Source organism: Cyanistes caeruleus, unplaced genomic scaffold (genome assembly GCF_971803275.1).
Source record: "Cyanistes caeruleus unplaced genomic scaffold, bCyaCae1.hap1.1 HAP1_SCAFFOLD_65, whole genome shotgun sequence".
Classification (NCBI taxonomy): domain Eukaryota; kingdom Metazoa; phylum Chordata; class Aves; order Passeriformes; family Paridae; genus Cyanistes; species Cyanistes caeruleus.
Genome location: NW_028255884.1, coordinates 52,758 through 66,427, shown reverse-complemented (window position 1 = coordinate 66,427; position 13,670 = coordinate 52,758). Strand labels below are relative to the sequence as shown.

Below are 13,670 nucleotides of genomic sequence, written 5' to 3'. Positions count from 1 at the left end.
TGAGGGGGGACACGACCCCCGGGGACCCCTCCTCACCTTCTCCCACGTACACCAACAGAGCCCCTAAATGGATGAGCAGAGCTCGGTGACTGCAGTATGAAACTTGTTCAGTGGCACAGGAGGATTTAGAATTGAGGACAGGGGAAGGGTTTAACCCAGCCTCCTGTTTGAACAGCCTGGAGAGGGGGCTGGGAAGAAACCCATGCCTGCATTGAATTGAGAGAGATCCAGACCCGGGCTGGGAGAGATTTGAGACACACCCACCTTTGGACTTTGCTGTCCACAACACCCTGTCACATAAAGGTAAAACCTTACAAAAGAAAGAACTTGTAATATCATGGTTTAGGACTTGTTATGTGGGCTTAGTGTAGCTAGCAGCTGGCCTGATAATTTCCCAGGCAAAAACATCTTGAGGATGAAAAGTTTGTTAACATAACAAACTATTCTTGGGGAGAAAAACAAGTGCACCTGTAGTAACAAGGGATCTGTCCCATGGGAATCAGTAGAAAAAGTATGTAAACATTGTTAGAGAGAAAAGTTTGGATTGACGTGTACACTCACCATTACCAACCAGTGAACTGAGTTCCCAACCAACTGGAATTAAGCACGGAGCCTTCTGATAACCATGTAAATATAAGCTGTGTGCAATAAAGCTTTGGCTATGGTGGAAGAAGAAACAGGTGTCATTGTCCATCTCTACTGCGACACACCCAAGCAGGACATCGGGTCCTGCCGAAGCAGTGGAAAGAAGCAGCTCTGGTGGCCAAGTGGCACGGCCCATTCCAAGTGTCCCTGAGCACAGAAACAGCCCCAGCACAGCTGAACACGGGGGGACCCCTCAGCCTCGGCTCAAGGGCTCTGCAGCCCCGCAGATTTGGATTTCCCGGCTGCAGCAGGAGGATGGGAGCCGCCCCTGAGCCTGCACTGAAGGCAAGGCAGCAGCAGCCAGGGCTCCCCAGCGGGGGAAGCCCCTGGGCCTGCCCACAGATCCTCTGCTGAAATCCTCGGCCTGGGCACCCTCCTTTGGCATCTCCAGCCCCTGCGGGACAATCCTGGCTGGCACTGCTGGAGCTTCAGGGCTTTCTGTGCCTGCCCTCGCCACAGCTGCTGGGGAAGGCACCATGAGAATTCCACTCTGGCTCTCAATTACACTCACACTCTGGGCTGGCTGGGATTAGAGTATTGGAAAATAGACCAAGTGTAAAATTATTTTTTATTTGATTTCTCCAGTCAGGCTTGGTTTGCATTTGCCTTGGGAAAAGGAATTTTAAAGGGTTTTTTTACAGGATGTTCCACCATTCAGCAGAGATGAGCTTAACATGTCAAAAGACTGGGAATAGCCCAAAAGATTCCCACAAAGACAACGACAATCAACAAAACATCAATACCCAGCAGCAAACATCAACCAACAAGTTGCACCTGACACTATCCCAGACACTGCCCTGGCACAGCTGGAGACACCTGGTCTGGAAAAGGCTGAGCAGGAAATCCAGGAGTGCAGACCTAATTCACATCAGAGACACAGAAATCCGGGTGCAACAGGAAACCAAACACTAAAGACTCCACAACTTGGAGACAATGAACACTAAACCAATGGATTTCTATGGGTTCAGACGGAATAAAGTTTAGGAAACATCTAGTAAAACTCACATGTCATGGAATGATTTTCTCTGCACATGCAGACTGTGTGTGGTTGAAATGATTCTGTTCAGAATCAAGTAATGCTTTATTTCTCTAATGATATTTTGGAGAGTTTTTGCTTTTCACAGTTTCAGTGAAAGGATTACACCATTAGAAGAATTTTTCGTAATAATTCTACTTTTCTGTTGTCAGTTCTGTTTGGGCCAGGGGTGTGAGAATCAGTTTTTAGTCAGAAGAGAAGAAAAAGAAAATACTTGATTTCTTTCTAATTTTTGTTTTTATGTTTGTGTATGGCTCGTAGTGATGGCAACATTATGATATGGGTTTTTCCATGTTCACCTTTAAGCTGCATTTTGAAAACTAGAAGAGTTTGAAAGGTGGACCTTTAAAATGTAAAGAGTTAATAGAAAATTGTTAAAAAAAACCAACAAAGAAACAGCAGATGGGGGAGGGAGCCCTCCATGTGAGTCATCCCATGGCTGCCCTGGAAGAGAAGCTTCATTCCAGGCAGCCAGCAGAGGAGCTTTAGAAATGCAAATTAACACCCCTGGGGCAAAGCCTGGACAATGTACCAGGGTGTTCCTGCCTGGGGGAGGAATTGGCCTGAATTCCTCTGCCCCTCACCCCAAGCTCTGCCTGCTGGCACAGATGGAATTTGCACAGCTGAAGGCAGAGCCAATAGTGAGGATATCTGTCTCTGCAGCAGAAATTGGTTAAGGTAAAAAGGAAAACAGCTAATTGAGAATGTTGTGAAAACTTCACTATAAAAAATGGGGGGAAGTCATCCCAGTCCCCACCTTAACTTGTGCTCTCAATTTCTATGTTATCTAGGGTGAATTAGAGCACTGGGGTTTTTTTGCTCCAAGTTAAGGGAAATTCGTTGGGAATCCAAGTATGTGCTGAATTAATTAGAGAAAAGCCAAAAATTGATGCAACCCTGGCTGGAGGGAGCACCCAAAAATGGGGAAAAGATGAATGGCCACCAGAACAAATCCTGCAACACCATGGACCAGGCCATGGGAACCCTAACAAATTCATATCAGGAGCCAGAGAACTAATTTATCCTTTCCATGGTATAATTAGATTACATGATGTCCTCAAAATAATACCCAACCAGACAGCTCCAGTTCCTGATTTTCTTCCCAACCAATCCACCCAGATGAGGAACACAACATTTCACCATGGGATGGGGTCAGATTATCTTTTAGCAGGAAAAGAAGGCAGAGTTTGTGGAAAGTTAAATGACTCAAACTGCTGCTGGCAAATAGATCACAAAGGAAAAGTGGAGAAACAGATAACAAAGGATATAAGAAAAGAGCTCATGTACTGGTCCAAACGTGGAAAGGATGGGCATGGGCAACATTTCTGTGGTTCCCTGGCCGACCATGGGTTAAACGAAAGCTGTTTCTCCTCTTATGTTCTACAGCAACTCTCATCTTTTCACCATGCACACACCTTGCTGAGTGCAGCTCATTCAGCAGCTGAGCAAGGGGATGCAGGGGGCAGCCAGGCCTCCTGAGCCACAAACGGCTACAAAAGGACAGCGAATGAGGGCACTGAGAGCAATCCCAAAATCAAAGAACACCCAGGAAGAAAAAACAGAGCCAATGAGTGAATCTGCTTGCAGACAGGGCCAGGGACTTGCACATAAGGAAGCAATGGGAAAAAGCCTCAGTTTCAGAAAATGTTACTAATTGGCAAGGACCGCTGCTCAGACAAAGTCCCGCTAAATTCCTGAACTTCCAGAAGAACAAAGACTTAACAGAGCCATCAATATCGGATGTTATACAAAAGTGGTGGGTACATATTAACCGGGACATGCAGGAGGCAGATGGGGGAAGTCTGAACCTTCCAAGCACCTCCGTCAGTGGGGAAAGGGACAGGGACACGCGGCCGGGAAAATCAGGACAAAAACGAGGCCGCGTCCTCCAGCAGCTGGAGAGAGCGCACGGCAAATGCCCCATGGCCTCTCCCTTTGGGCAGCAATAAAGTCACTCTCACACCGCTCCTCGGGCTCCTTTGGCCACACAAACCTCTGGCGCCGGGAATTTTCCCGCCCAGCCCCGGGCACAGCGCAGCCACCTCCGGGCTACCGACACGAACCGGGACGAGCCAGCGCTGCTCCGGCACCGGCTCCTGCCGAGGCCCCAGCGGGAAGGAGACCGCGGGCAGCCGCTCCCGCAGCGCCCTCACGCCAGGGCCAACACGGGCCGGCCACGGCACAAGCCACCCGCCACAGCCCCCTGCCGCCCCCTCCCGGGCCCGCAGCGAGCCCCGAGCCCCCGCAGAACCGAGCGCGGCTCCCACCTGCGATGGCTGGGGCCGCCTCCGAGCTCCGCCGCCGCCTCACCGGGCTCCGGCCGCTGCCGCCGCTGCCGGGCCCGCACACACGCTCCGGCAATGGCGGCTCTCCTGCCCCACGGCCGCCCTGGGGGCGCCAGCGGGGCCGGGCTTGTCCCCGCTCTGCCCAATCAGCGATCGCCAGAACCACGAGTGACGGCAACAGCAGCCAATCGCAGCCAGCGGCGGGCTCTGCACACGGCACAGCCCCGCCCCGCGCTCTCAGGGCCCGCCCCGGGCTGTGTGAGGGGAAGGGCGGAGATGAGGAACAGGCTTGGAACGGGCCCGGCCCGAGCCGCCATTGAGCTCCCAACACAAACAAAGTTCTCCGCAGCTCCCAGCCCGCCTTTCCCTGCCCTGGGTGTTCGGTGGCTCCGGCTCAGCGGGAAGCCCTGGAGCCGCACTTCTCCCACCTCTAATTAGGAGCATCAGTGCATCGCTCGTATTACTCCCAAGAAGGGAAAACTGCCCCAAATCCCTGTGGATGAGTGGGGGAGGAGAGAGATTTCTGGCAGAAAACTCAGAGCAGGATCATGAGAAGTAAATTAATAGCCCTAAAACCAGCTTCCCCCCACCCCTCCCTCCTCCCAGCTGTGCCTCCTACCCCGGCAGTGCAGGTGCGGTGAATTAAAGGGCCAGGAGACCTTCTGCTCCCATTAACAAGCCTTTATTAGATAGAACTGGGCCTAGAGGTGGGGGCTCGGGGTGCACGCCGCCGCTGCTCCCTGTGGTCGATGTCGAGGATCACACAGGCCTGTCATCATCCACTGTCAGCAGGACCAGAGCCTCTATCCTCGCCAGGATCACCCAGAGACTCTGTCTTAGGCTCAAAGGTCTAGGGGTGTCTTCCCTCTCAAGTCCTGCCAGGTCATGGCAACCAGCTTGCTGGACTGGGATTGGCGTACCCAGTCTCCCCAGGTCCCCGCTGCCTCCACAGTATGGTCCTCCAGATGTTTCTCAAGTGTGGCTCGTCATCCAGGGCTATCTCCGCTCCCAGGTGGTAATATGATTTTAATATGCACCCGTGTGCAAGTCTTTATGGGAAATGGGGAAGTTCATCCTGGGCAGCAGCGGCTAAATTGCCTGACGGGTTGGAAGAGAATAAGGAATGGGGATACAAATGCAAGGATAAAACAAGTAGAAACTTCTTGACAGTGGGCCCTTTTAGGGCTTGCAACACCAAGAAGAAATAAAACAAATATGAACTCCTTAACAGTGAACCTTTTTGGGACTTACCACACCAAAACCCCTTATCCAGGGACCCAAACTGGGATTGAAACATGAACATATAATTTGAACATTGTGATTTTTATTTATAACAATATCCCCCCTCTTTTAATTTGACCAGGCATCAGCCTGCGTCAACTTGTTATTTCAGGCTCCTGGTAGTGAAACTTCTTTAGTCTTTGGTATTGGTCCTTTTTGCTTCTTTCAGCTCTGAACTTTCTAACATTAGGATCTTAGTTTTTCCCTTCCTTGGGTTATTTCTAACGAGTTGTAGATCGTGCTGCTAGACTGTATTGCTGAGGTAATAATTCTGATCAAACACAGGATGACGCAGGGAAGAAATAACAGTCCTGCTAGTCCTGCTATACTAATGAATGCCATCTTTTCCCACCAGCCCTTAAAGGACCAGAAACTATCCCATCAATCAGTATTCAGGATCGGTGTCCATTCTTGGTTCCCTACGTAGGAGATTTTTCTGATCTCTTTAGAAATGTTCCAGATTACTTCACTTTTATCATCTATTTCTAGGCAGCATTCAGATGTGTTGAACTTCCCACAGATTTCCCCCCTCATCAGCGAGAAGGTAATCTACTGCCAGTTGGAGTTGGTACACCACTGTTCGGGTCTGGGAGAGTTGGTCACTTATATGATCAAGGCTGGGGCTGTTTTGTTTGATGTTATTTCAATTACAGCTTGGAGCCTGATTATTCTGTTTAACATGTATATTGGGGTCCTATATCCCCAGGACCCATCCTGGGCCCAGGTCACTGGCCCATAAGTTCTTATTATTTCCTCCAGGGTCCAGACTGTTCCTTTCCAATTCTGGGTCCCTCCTGTGCTTATTACACTCCTCTTCTTCCTTTTTAGGGGCCTCTTTAGGTTGTCATATAGTGGTACTCCAAGCTCTGAGCCAATCTCTTTTGGGAGCAGGAAGAAAGCTGGCTTTATCACCCCAATTGTGCAGCTACCTGACCAGTCTCCTGGTAGATGTGTATAAGCTGCATCCTCACAGATCCAAAAGAAATCATCTGGGGCTTCCCAAAAACCCTCCCTGTCTTCATAGGGGTACTCCCAATGCTTCTAATTCCCCAGAAGGGATTGATCCCTTTTTCTGCACATTCATAAAGGTTATATCCTTTGTGATGAATGCACCCTTTTTCCCTCTTCTCTAAGGATCAATATCTTAGGTTGGGCTCCCGGGGAACCCATTTAGTTCCTAGATTCTTCGTTATAAGGTATCTTTTGCATGCCATCTGCCCCACCGGGGTTCTATATCTTTTTCCAATTTGTAGAATACAGTCTTCCCCAATTACCTTAGCCTTTAATTCCCATTTTTCTCTTCTCCTATACCCTGGTGTGTTTTGGCCTTCCCCAGTTCATTTTATGCTTAGAATTTCTCAAGGTTTCAAGCTATTTCCCTCCCAGGGCCAAATATCAGACATTTTAGTACTCCCACATACCCAGCAATCAGTTATATTCAATTCCTTGCTGATGTTTTCAACTGAATCAATGAACAAGTTCTTCCCACTCAAATTTTCCCATTCTTCATTTCCCACGCTCATGTCCACTCTTTTCTCCTTTACCACATCAGGTTCACCTTTTACTGGTTCGTTCTTTTCAAAGCACAGCCAAGTATCCCTCATGGGACAGTCTCCCAAAAGACGTTCTCTAAAAGTGGCCATATTTCTGGTAATCCAATATGTTTTTCCGTTTTCTTGGCATTCTTCTAATTGTGATTTGTTGTAACAAGAAGGACTCAAATTTGTGTGGACCCTTACCAGGGACCCTAGATTTTCCCCATCATACAAGGGATAATAACATTTCATGCAAGAGTCTGTCCCCATGGCATTGGTAAGGTGCATTGCTATCACCAGACCTACCATGAGCCTTGTGATGATCCTTTTAGGCTCCCTGCAGTCCGTGACTCCCAAGAGTCCAGCAGGAACCATGTTTGATCTCCCCTGGTCTTGCCTCTTGGGGTTTTCCTTACGCTCTTTTAGGGGGTGGTCTGGGTCCAAGGCTTACAGCTTTATTATTTCTCTTTTGTCCTTCTCCTTTTTACTGTTGTCGTTTTTGGTCTTGGGAAAGCTGCCCTGTGAGGGATATATTCTTGGCTAGGGATTCGAGCCCTATTTGGGGTTCTTCCACCTTTTCAAGCAATAATAACAATAGTTACAAGTTAATGACAACTGGAAAACACTTTAGCATTATTTCACAAACTTTAAAGAAACACTTAACCACAATGTTGCAGCCAAGAGATCACTTAACAACAACTGTTATAATTCCAGTTCCTGGCTGGGGACTTTAGTCTCTGGGTTTCCTCCTTAAGGTTATTTTCAAGTCCTTGGTGTTGGGGACAACAGTCCAGTTAGAGGGATCTTTTTCGGAGTTTACTTCCCCATCTGGTGGTGCCACTGGTCCTTTAACTCGAGTCACGTGTGTCCACCCTTTTTCCCGGGTTCTCACAGCCGTATGTGTGGTGAGTTGAAATTGGTAGGGTCCTTCAAACTTTGGAGTGAGAGGAGAGTTAGCCCAAGATTTTACCAATCCCCAATCCCCAGGGTTGATATGGTGTGTGTCTACCTCTAAGGGAGGAGTTTGGGGGAGATACCCTTTTTTCCTGAGGTTTTCTAAAGTTTTAACAACAGTTTCCAAATACCTCCTTGAGGTTTCCTCCCCTTCAGTATACTGGGCAGTGCTGTAAGGAGTAATTAGGAAGGGGAGTCCAAATAACATTTCATAGGGGGATACCCCTAAATCTGCTCGAGGTCAGGTTCTTATCTGTAATAAAGCCAAAGGGAGACATTTTATCCAATCTAATTTAGTCTCCAGAGTCAGCTTGGTTAAGGTCGTTTTTATGGTCTTATTCATCCATTCTACCCGACCGGAGCTCTGGGGATGCCATGGGGTGTGTAACCTCCACTTTATCCCCAGGGCTTCAGTGGTTTCCTGGAGAACACGGGCAGTGAAATGGGGGCCTTGGTCCGAGTCTATGTTATTGATTAACCCATACCTGGGGACAATATGTTCCAAAAGTATTTTGACTACTACTCTCGCTCTTTCATTCCAAGTGGGAAAAGCCTCTGGCCAATGGGTCAGGTTATCTACAATCACTAGCAGGTGTTTGTATCCCTGTGCTAGAGGCATTTCTGTGAAATCAATTTGCACATTTTGGAAGGGTCTCTCTGCTAGTTCCCTCCCCCCTGGTACGGGTTTCGTCATCACTCGTTGGTTTACCCTTTGACATGTTACACAGCCCTGAGTGATGGCCTTTGCTATATCATAAACCCCTATGCAGATGTTCTCCCTCAAGGAGTGGTCACATAGACCCTGCGTCCCCCAATGTGTCAATTTGTGTATTTCATCCAATACCCTGCTGTTGCAGTCTGCAACTCCAGGATCTCGTCCAGAGAAGCAGCAGGATTCTGGGGACCAGCATCAAACACCAACCGAGACGGGCTCCCGTTCACGAAACCATTTATTCAGCATGGGAACAAAGTCAGGTCCAGAACAGAGAGCCCCGAACAGAGGCACAGCAGGGGTTTTTGAGGGACAGAACCCCCGAGGGTTTCCACCTTTGAGGGTGGAGTTCAGGGTCAGGGACCAGTAGAAGCACACCAAGGGAGAGCCCCTCAGGGACTCAAACCCAGTCAGAACTCCTGGGCTGCCCTTCTCAAGGGGTTTGGGGTGGGACAATGTAACTCTTTGTCTCCCTGAAGCTGCTACCACACCACAATAATATTTTTTCCCCTGATCTATCATGCTGAGCACCATGCAAGGCTGTAGAGAGGTCAAGACAACCTCTGTTTTTAAAACTCTGCCCTGCAGTTATTCCTTATGGTGCTGTCAGCAGGGAAGACATTTTGTCTTCTAAAACCTTACTTCTGATAGTTTTTCCCATCTGAAAACTATCTGGGCCAGGGGCAGCACCCAGGGACCTGCCCTGCCTGGGGGAACTTATAACTGGATCTTATAACTAAGTATCAGAAACAAGGGCACACACTCTGTATTCCAGACTCCAACATTTTATTCTTATTCTTAATTTTCCATGTTTTAAGTACGTCTTCATCTACTTCAGCTTCTACCTCTTCTTCCTAATATTCCTGTTCTTCTTCTTTATCATTTTTTTGTTTCTGGAGGGTCTTATGCAGGTTTGGGTGGGGGGGGGGGGGGGGGTGTTGGGGGTTTTTTCTTTCCTACTACTACTTCCTAAACACAACTTTCTTTTCTTTTGTTAGAATTGTGTGTGTTGCAGTCCAGCAGGCCGCCGTCGTGTCCTGGGAGCAACACCTCCTGTCTGTGTCCATTCCTCATGGCCAAAGTGCCCCAGGATCAGCATGGAGTCCTTTCCGGAGGAGAGGAAATGGCCTTGGAGTCCAGCAGGGAGGAGCTGGAGCCAGTGTCCCTGCAAAGGGCCAAGAGCCGTGTGGCTGTGGCCCTCGGGGACCCGGTGCAGGGGTGCCGCTGGCAGTGCCAGGATGCCGCTGGGAGCCGATGACTTTCCAGGTGCCTTCCCGGCCGGACGATGGGCCGGGATGCGGCGCTGAGCCCCGGCAGCGAGGGTCCCCCTTCGGGTGCCGCTTTGGGCTGCCGTGTGCCCTCGGGGAGCTGCCCCAGGGGTGCCGCAGAGCGGCCGGGGCCGACTCGGCCCGCAGGGCCAGCGCAGGCCGGGGCAGCCCGTGCGGCTCCCTCGGGGCGCTGGGCAGGCCGCGGGGCAGCCGCCATCTGCAGCCCGGCGCTGCTGGCAGCGGGTGCTGATCCTGTGGCTGTGCCGCCAGGCAGGGGCAGCGGAACAGCCCCCGCAGCCCCCGCAGCCCCCGCAGCGCCCGCAGTGCCCGCCTCAAGAGCGAGCGGCCTTTCCTGTGGGGAAGCGGCTGCCCAGGAGAAGAGACATCTTCCACCGTGGCTTGGGCTGCCAGAGGGCCAGGCCCGGCACAGAGTTGCTCTTGTGGGCACAGCTCGGGCTCCTGGCACTCCACCCAAGCTTCTCGAGGGACAGGCAGCAGGATTCCCTCTCGGGCTAAATCTGCCAGTCTCTGCTGCCTGGCCTCTTCTCCTTCCTCGTGCAGCTCCAGGACGCTCACCTCATCCCAGTCATCGTCCTCCCGCTGCCAGGCCTTGAGCTGGCTGCACAGGATGTCGCAGTATTCCCTGCTGTCCTGAGCCAGCTCTCCATCACTGTCATCATCCCAGCTGGACCTGGAGGATTTTCTCTTTGCTTTGCCTCCAGTCACCTCCTGGCCATCCTGGCACAGCTCTTGCTTGCGGCAAGCTTCCCAGTCCAAGAGTGCCCGGCGGCTCGTGCCTTCTCCTGGGGACAGCCGCTGCTCAGGAGATTCTTCCCAATCTGAGAATTCCTGACAGTGATCGCTGTCCGCCTGCCACGGCTCCTGCTCCCTGCACTCGCCCCACTCGGAGACAACTGGGGAGGGCTCTTGCTCCCTGCCCTCATCCCAGTCCCAGAAATGCCAGTAGCTCCCCCATACTTGGACCAGCTCTTGCTCAAGGCCTTCATCCCACTCAGAGAGCTCCTGGCAGCTCTGGGCTTCTCCTGGGGACAGCTGTGGCTCAGTGCAGGCTTCCCCTGGAGTCCCTTGCTGGAACTTGTTCATTTCTCCTCGGCAGAGCTCTGGCTCTTCCTCAGCGCAGGACTCCACGGCTCCTCTCCTCCCTCTGCTTGCCCTCTCAGCCTCCTCCTGCTGCTCCCTCAAGGCCTGGGCTCTCTGTGAGCCGGGCCAGGGCCTGGGGGGCTGGGACTTGGGCTTCGCCTTCTCCTCCTCCGTGCCTGCAGTCCTCTGGCGCACACAGGTACCTGGACACCGCCACTGTCCTGGGACTGACCCAGGCCCCACAAGCCCTTTATATACCCCCCAGCCGGGGCGGGGCTCTGCCATGTCACAATGGACTTTGGGCACCGCAAGGTCCCGCGTCACCACGGCCCCTGACACACCGTGCCTGTGTCACAAAGGGCACCCCGGCACCCCGTGCCTGTGTCACAAAGGCCACCCTGGCACCCCGTGCCTGTGTCACAAAGGCAACCCCGGCACCCCGTGCCTGTGTCACAAAGGCCACCCCACACCCCTTCAAGAGCCCAAGGCACCAGGAGCAGCCTGGAGCAGCCCAGGCCTTGGGGGATTGCAGCCCCTTCTTCTGAGCCGCTCCTTCAAATGATCAGGAGTGGCTGGGGCCAAGTGAAGGTGCAAAAGGAGACCGTGTGTGTCTTCCTTTGAAAGACAGGGGCCTGCTAAGGGAGGCAGGAGGCTCCTTTGCAATGGAAAATGTAAACCCCCTCGCTCCCAATTATTATCCCTTTGAAAGGCACTCTCTGGCAAAGATAGGAGGACAGGAAGAACAGTTTGTGCTGCTTTTGCATGAATTGCTATTTGGTTAGCAGGGAAGAAGCCCCCCATGGAAATGATTTTACTGAGAGGAGCTGCTAAGCGAGAGCTGCCCCTGTGCCAAGCAAAATCCAAGAGCTGGCTAGCTGTGGGAACTGACTACCTATTAAAGCATTTAAAAAGCTGGATCCACCTCGGTGAGATTGACATTTTGCAGACAGGCAAGCCCGGGAAATCTCTCTCTTGCTTCCACCTTTGAGGAGGTACCCGGCTGCCGGTCGGGCCGGGCCCCGCTGCACTGCGGCCCTTGCAGTCGTGCTGACAGTGGCCGCAACAATCCTTAAAGCTTCAGGGTCCCCTGACACCCGGGCAACCGAGGAGGAAATTAAAGGAGCGGGTTCGCTGGAGTCCCCAAAACCAACTGGAATAGGAAAATCAAGTAGGGATGAGGCCCATAAAGCCTGCACAGCACAGGAGCAAAGTGCAAAGACCAGGCCTAGGGGCAGACACAACAATATCTAGGGGAGGTGTGAGGGTGCAGTCTGAGGGCATGGGTCCAGACACAGACTGGGGTTAGAAAGATGCAAAATACTGTGACAAATTGCAATCAATTGGGGGAGAGATACGGGAAGATTCTAGAAACATAACTTTCAGTGGGGTGACTTGATGAATGTATGAATTGCCATCAAGCCTTTGGCAAGTGCTTCCCAAGGCTTGAACTCAAAGCCTGCTGCTTCAGGGCTGAAGTCTTTCTGGCCCTGTGTCCCAGAAGGGCTGAATCGCACAGGCTCGGCCTGGCGGGGCCGGGCTGGCCCCGGCAGTGACCGGGTGGGGACGGGAGGCTGCGGGACCCCGGCTGAGGCTGGGCCGGACCACAGCTGCTCACACCTTGCCGAGCCTAAGCCGTGCCCCGCTGCCGGCCCCCACTGAGCTGGAGTCCGCTGGGCTCCGGGAGGAGCTCCGGGTGGGTCCAGGCCCCCTCGGCCATGGCCTGTGCAGCACACGGTAATTGAAAGAAATTGGCCAGGAGACAAAACTCCTGTTTGATGCCTTTATTAGGATTCAGCTCTTGGGGTAGGGGGGGCCCAAGGGGTTGTTTGCACCACGGCCATTCCCACACTGTCAGTTCCAAGGAAGAGACACAATTCAGCTTTGCAGCACACACTGCAGAGCTGGGGCTTCTGTCCTCATCAGAGTAGTCACGGACCTGTCGTCCTGGTTCACTCTCTAGGGCTGTCAGTCCTTTCCAGTCCTCTTAGGTCATGGTGATGCAGGAAGATGGTTTCTAAGCAGGTTTAGGTGATGCAGGGAGATGATCTTGCATCATAGCTTGTTCAAATACTTTTCCTTGTCCTTTTATTCCTCTGTTAGCTCATTGTTTTGGTGTCCTGCATGCCTTAGTTTGCATTTTACTCGGTTACACAGCTTCCTGGGAGTTTCTTTGTTCTAGTGTGGCACAGCATCCATGGGAGTTGCCTCTTCTGTGGCATACCTTTCTAATCAGTTGCTTTTGTTAGTTTGATTTAGCCCGCATGGGAGCAGCTCTGTTACAAGGTTGACGCTGCCCCTGCCGCGGCTCTCCTCGCCCTGGCTAGCTCCTGCTCCCTAGCCGCTGGCAGCGCCGGGAGTGGGGAACGGTCTGGGAGCTCGTTGTCCCAGACCGAACCTTCAGAGCCTGTGAGCCACCAAGCTCTGCGGTCTCAGGTGCGTCGTGGGTGCCCGATGAAGGCAAGGAGGAGGCTCAGAGTCCCAGGTTCTCTCCAGAAACCAGGTTTTATTCCAGGGTCGGGAGCAGTGGATGGGGTAAGGACTGGAAAGGTCAAGGGTAGGACGGTCTGAGCGAGGAGCACCTCCGTGCGCTCCAATTTAAGGTGGGGAGGGTACAAACACAGGGACCAATCAGGGCATCTCAGGGGAGGAGTTGGGGGGAGGGTTTACAATGTTGGGGACCAATAGGAATAACACGTGGGAGGGGCGGCAATCACAATGCCAATGGGGCTTCGAGTGAGGGATAAATGACAGGGAAGGAGCTAGAACAAGAGGTGGGGTTTACATAGATTGATGGGGTTCAGGGGCAGGAACAGGGTGATGGACAAGGAAGGTTCAGGAAAAAGGGGAGGGGTT

The 13,670-nt window shown here is 52.0% G+C and overlaps 1 long non-coding RNA gene across 1 annotated transcript in view; it reads left to right on the top strand.

Annotated features, from left to right (window-relative positions):
* LOC147647078 (uncharacterized) overlaps window positions 1–13,670 on the top strand; it is an 813,449-nt gene that overhangs the window by 789,413 nt on the left and 10,366 nt on the right. The gene's annotated exons all lie outside the window — the stretch shown is intronic.